The sequence below is a fragment of the Diplotaxodon limnothrissa genome, linkage group LG1 (genome assembly GCF_057381915.1).
Source record: "Diplotaxodon limnothrissa isolate DT_005_m linkage group LG1, D_limnothrissa_male_GT1.1, whole genome shotgun sequence".
Classification (NCBI taxonomy): domain Eukaryota; kingdom Metazoa; phylum Chordata; class Actinopteri; order Cichliformes; family Cichlidae; genus Diplotaxodon; species Diplotaxodon limnothrissa.
The window spans coordinates 37669349-37675348 of record NC_140596.1 but is presented as its reverse complement, the minus strand read 5'-3'; positions in this window follow the sequence as shown (position 1 = coordinate 37675348).

Below are 6000 nucleotides of genomic sequence, written 5' to 3'. Positions count from 1 at the left end.
ACTAATGTTTTAGTCAGTGCATGATCACTTGACAAGTCATTTTTAATCACCTGGATATTTATTTTCTATCCACTGTTCGTCATTAATGAACTTTTGTGTATACTGCCCATTATTGGCAACAGGTTTAGAGGTTTTATTCCCCATTTTTCAATTTTTATTATTTAGTGTATCTTACTTATGTATTTATTTATTTAGTTTTATTTATTTATTTATACACTGGCAATACAGCTGCTATCCACCTTCGCTGGTATGAGGAATGAGAGTGGTTGTTCACACGCCCTTCTACTTTCGGACTATTTCCAAAAGCGGTGTGAACTTTACGAGGCGGAACTCGACCGTTCTCCCAAGCCACCAGCACTTCAGCGAACAGCAGTGAAAGAAAAACACAGTAGGAGCGGCTCAGTCTCTTATTGGACCGTGAAAATTCAGCTTGCTCCGTTAATTAAAACAATACACACACACACATTCACATTCACAGCTTCGACGCGCGCGACCGGAACCCTTATAATAAGGGGAGCTCCCAGAGCTACTTACTCCCTAGACCCAGTCTAGACCCAGCTGGGGGAGCTACCCAGAGCTCCAAAGCTACCAGTCGACGAGCTCCCAGAGCTACCAGTCGACGAGCTACGCTACCAGTCGACGAGCTTCCAAAGCTACCAGTCGACGAGCTACTTCCGCTATTTTAAATTCCCTGAATTCAAAATGCGCTTTTACGCAAGATTGTGTCAGTGTGTCTGTATCTACCTGGTCAGTGTCGCCGGGTCTGGTCCACCTCGATCGGGCCCCACCACCGTGGGTCGCTTTCTAAGAACGTTGGCCAAGACTCGAATTTAACGCTCTTGGTCTTTTATCACACACCTAGTATGTGAGCTGTCGACAGGCGAGCAACGTGGACTGGTCACGGAGATGGGACACGATGGAGGCGCTCCGGCTCCGAAGGACCAAGAAATGTTGGGGGAAAACTCTGTAAAAGACCCAGGAGAAATAAAGACACAATGAGACAAAGTTACTTTCTTTATCAAACGTGTACACGGGTGAGCTGCTAAGGACAACTCACACCATGCACAGTGGCTTGGTAATTTTTATAGGAAAGACAGTGAGAACAGGATAAGAAAATACAAAACAAATAAAATAAACAACTCCATATGTGGCGCTAGTCTCGTCAGCAGAGAGCTGGGAGAAGGCTGTGAGAGATAAAACAATCTAAAACAATATGTCCCAAAACAGTATGTCTTTGCTGAGAAAGTCTAAAAAGATAATTCTAAACTAATCTAACCATAGGCAAAGGGCAGACAAAAGGCATCTTTGTACATTTAAAAGAAGGTAAAGAAACATAGAATCATTTTTCCTGTAACACCTACCATATTCCAGAATTCATAGCACGGCCCAGCCAAACTCCAGTTTCCAAAAATGGCGGGCGCTACTAAGTTTTAAAATTACTCATACTAATCTTTCTGGGTCACAAAATAAACTTTTAACATATTTTCAGGCGAGAAAGTAGTTGTGTAAACATCAAATATCTGCTCGGTTTATCAAGATATCGCATATTTGCAAAAGTGCTTCGACGTTTTCGGAGGCGTCTGCTACCCACCAGCTCGATAGCTAGCCGGGAGCTCGAGGGTTACTGATGCGGCCGAGAACGGCACAACTCCCGGCACATCATTTTCAGATCACCACGGACTTTCGCTGCTCGGGTTAAACGTAATATATAATTCACTTAGACAACCTAAAAATGTTATTGTTGGGCTTTTTTCAGTGTTTTGTTTGTTCGTGAGTAAATCTGTTTGGCTGAGATTAAAGTTATTACATTAGATAAAATAAAACTTTATTAATCCCCCGGGTGGGTTCCTCCTTGGTTTTCACACAGCTGACTAAACGTCAAACAGAAAACTTATTAAACAGAAGTATGAGACAGTCGAGAATTTACACCAGTGTCTGGTTATATTTTAGATAGCAAGAAGCAGACGGCCGAGTTTATTAAGCTCCACCGAGACAGCGGTGACGCTAATCAGAAGGCTAGACCGTCCAATTTCACGGCCGTTTACTTCCGGCCTACCCGACCGTCTGAGGACCAGTGCGGCCTCTTCAGCTTTGCCTCTGCCACTTGAAGATGTCGTGGAGGCAGAGTTGAATAGTTACCTGTTGACCCCTGTCATTGACGGAGAGGATGATCCCTTAGCCTGGTGGAAGGTGCACAACATTCACTTTCCACGACTGTGCAAGATGGCCCGCAAATATCTGTGTGTGCCAGCCACAAGTGCCCCCTCAGAGCGTCTGTTCAGCACTGGAGGGAATATAGTGACCTGCACTCGCTCATCCTTAAAGCCAGCAAAAGTAGATATGCTGGTCTTCCTAGCAAAAAACCTGTGAGCTAGGATGATTATGGCTAGCTGAGCCATACTCATTGTTTATACAATTGCTATTATGTTTGCACTTTATGTCAAATCAAATCAAATCACTTTTATTGTCACATCACATGTGCAGGTACATTGGTACAGCACATGTGAGTGAAATTCTTGTGTGCGAGCTTCACAAGCAACAGAGTTGTGCAAAATACAATAATGTAAACAAGCAAAATACAAGAATGGCTACATCTGAAACTAATAAATATATGTACAATATATAATAGTATATGCATTTCTGGATGTGTATACTAAATATTTTTCTACACGTGTGTGTGTGTGTGTGTGTGTGTGTGTGTACACATATTTTACAAATTAAATAGAGTAAACAATAAATAAAATATATAAAAATGTGTAATGTTACTGACTGCAGAGATCAGTAAGATGTGTGCATTTTTTATTTATTAGTTTTATTTATTTAATATTATTTTTTAATTTAATGACTGTCTAGTAGTTCACAGATGTCGAAAAACTGAGTGTGGTAAAGCCACCGATTTTTTTAATGTATATTTCTGCAATCTGCACATTGCACTGACTTTCATTTTAATGTTTACACCAGGGTTCCTTGTCAGCACTTTATGCTCAGATGTTTGTAAGCTAAAAATAAACTATTGTGTATGTTCAAATATACTGTTGTGATTGAAGAAGTTAAATAAAAATGTCAGTCATCAATTCATGCATCACCTCATGTCATCATAACAGAGGTCTGTCTTCCAGGAAAGAACAGTTTAAAATTAATGTAATATAGTATTGGCCATACTATATGATGTATTGCTTGTCTTTGTTTAATAATACAGAAGACAAAGACCTTAAAAAATAATCGCATATCGCATCGCAATCGCAATATTGGGGCAAAAAATCGCAATTAGATTATTTTCCATAATCGTTCAGCCCTAGCAGGATGCATCTCTCTAAATGCAGAATGACATTAAGTTAAAAGCAATAATAAAAAGAATAACTACAACATTAAAACCTGAATGTCAATGCTCAAAAGCTGGGTATCCTGGTTTGGTCTTTGGCATGAAAGTACTCTCAACTTTGAAGCAAAAAACAAACTAAACATGCCAACAGTGGCTTGTTCAACCACACCATCCACAGACTGAGGGAAACATATAACAAGCAGTTTAACTTTCATTATACTTTATAATAATAATACATAATATTTCATTTGATATGTATAGCCTTAATCTGTAAAATAACTGAAATTGTTGTTCTCATTAGAGTTAGGGTTGAAAAAAGAAAAGAAAAAGAAACAATATGAAAAAAAAAAAACTACTGACTTAGTTTAAACCCGGAATTTCTTTAAAAGCGTATGAGCTGTGTCACGGTCTGCGGAGACAGGCCATGTGGTGGTATGTGTGATGGACCCAGGTGCGTACACAAGTGAGTAGACGGGAGTGAACTTTAACAGAAAGCAAGCCTTTATTATGGCTGAAGACAAAGTGTACAAACACAGCAGGGATAGCGTGACTAAACTAGACTATAACTAAACTGGGAAAACTAGTACTGTGACAAACTAAGAAGACTCAGAGACTATGGTGATAACTGCAAAGTCTGACCGTGAAAACATGGAGGTGGGAACACAGACGACGTGACACAGGCTGCATGAAACACAGAGGCTGTGTCCCAATTCAGGGTCTGCACGCTTGAAGTACGCGCACTACGCGTACTACGTACGGTGCGTACTAGAAGTACGAGAAGTGCGGAAGTGAGAGGCTTGTGACATGGGACGGTATACGCTTCGTCGCGCTGTTCAGGTTGCCTAGCAACCATTATACTAACCGCGAGACACGTTACATACAGCTTTGTTTGACAGAAATGAAGGAGAAAAATGTTTTGTTGGTCATTCATTTTTGTCATGACATCACTTTGATTAGTTGAGTATCTGAGGCTGAGACCACGGGACTGTAAAACATGATAGTTGGGCTTCATTTCATTTAAGATTAGTTAGTAAATAACAATTAGTTAATGTTATTCATGAGACTAAAGTCATCTCACTGTGGTAATGTAAATATAATATGGCCAATATTATAGTATTGTCAGATTATTATGATATATATATATATACATATATATTAGGGGTGCAACGATACACAAAATTCACGGTTCGGTTCGGTTCGATACTTTGGTGTCACGGTTCGATATTTTTTCGATACAAAAAAAATGTTCATGCATTTTTTATTTGTCATTTATTAAAATTATAAATATATATTTTAACTCAAAAGTACAGTTTTTAAATTTAACCCTAACCCTTGTGCGTGTTTTTTATTTTGACAGCGAATGCGCACCTGCGGACCACTTATGTGCAGCCCTGGTTATTTAGCTCTTCATATTGCAGCCACAGAAATTCTTTTGTCCATGAAACCATAAAGCTGCACTTTCTTTTTGCCTTATAGTCTGATTTGTCATAACTTCTCCGTTTTGTGGTAAGCTTTTCTTTGGCTGTCACTTCTTCACCCTGACCTGTCTTATTTGGCTCAGCAGAACTGAAATGCTTTTACACACGCACTCACATAAGCTCAGCGATTCTCTGCGCGATCAACCTCTCACATGTTTAAGCTTGCTGCGGGAGATTTCACTTGTCATGTTTGCATAGTAAGCTAACGATTAATAAGACGATGTCAGAGGAATTGGTGCACAAATTATCATCACTCACAGATCAGTGCTGTCACTCTCTATACACAGTTCGCACATTGCAAAGTGAAAGCAAAAAAACAAGCGCAAATTCAAACGCGATTTCAATATGTCACATATTGACAGTGGCTCACCGATGCCAATGACATAATTACCCAGCTACATTTCTGAAAGAATGCAAAAGCATTGACATATATTTTTCCTACAATAGCCCGACGGGCAGGGAAGAGATAGATTTTGGTAGCCCGACTGAAAAAATCGCTAGCTCCGGGACGTCGGGCTAGCGATATTGCGAGCCCTGTATCTGATTGAGGAATCACTCATCTTTGGAAAAGAGAGTTTATTACAGAGAAATGGCTCTTTCCAAAATAAAAGCTATACTATCCGCTTCTTCTGGGCTATATTCTCAGCAGCATAAGGAGAATCATGTGCTAACAGCTGTCTAAATGACTCGGCTAAAGTTAGTAGCATGCTTGTTGTTTTTGTCTTTGCACTAGGATGATGTCGGCGTAAATGTGCAGTCATATTCGTTGTGTTCCCACTAGTGCTTTCAGGTTAATCTCGTTGAAATGACCTTAACGCCACAACACGGCAAATCTCCGTTAACGAGCTACCGCCGATCGCTCCGTGCATGGGGCTAGACGGCCAACACGTTAACGAGCTAACTGCGCTAACACACTAGTTCACACCAATGTAATTGAGCATTGCATGGCACATCCAACATACTGTTTTACTTTAGTCCATGACTCGCTTACCTTCAGGGTCATACGTCACATGAAAACCAAAATAATTCCAAACGCCAGATCTGAATGAGGTTCAATTTGCCTGTTACAAGGAGAGCTTAACTTCTGTCTCGCTAGCTTGCCCTGCGCTCTTCCTTCTGACTATGCTGTCTGTGTTGAGGCTCAGTGAATCTGCATTCGACTACTCCGCCTAGGCTGCACTGTCGAGCCTAGGCGGAGTA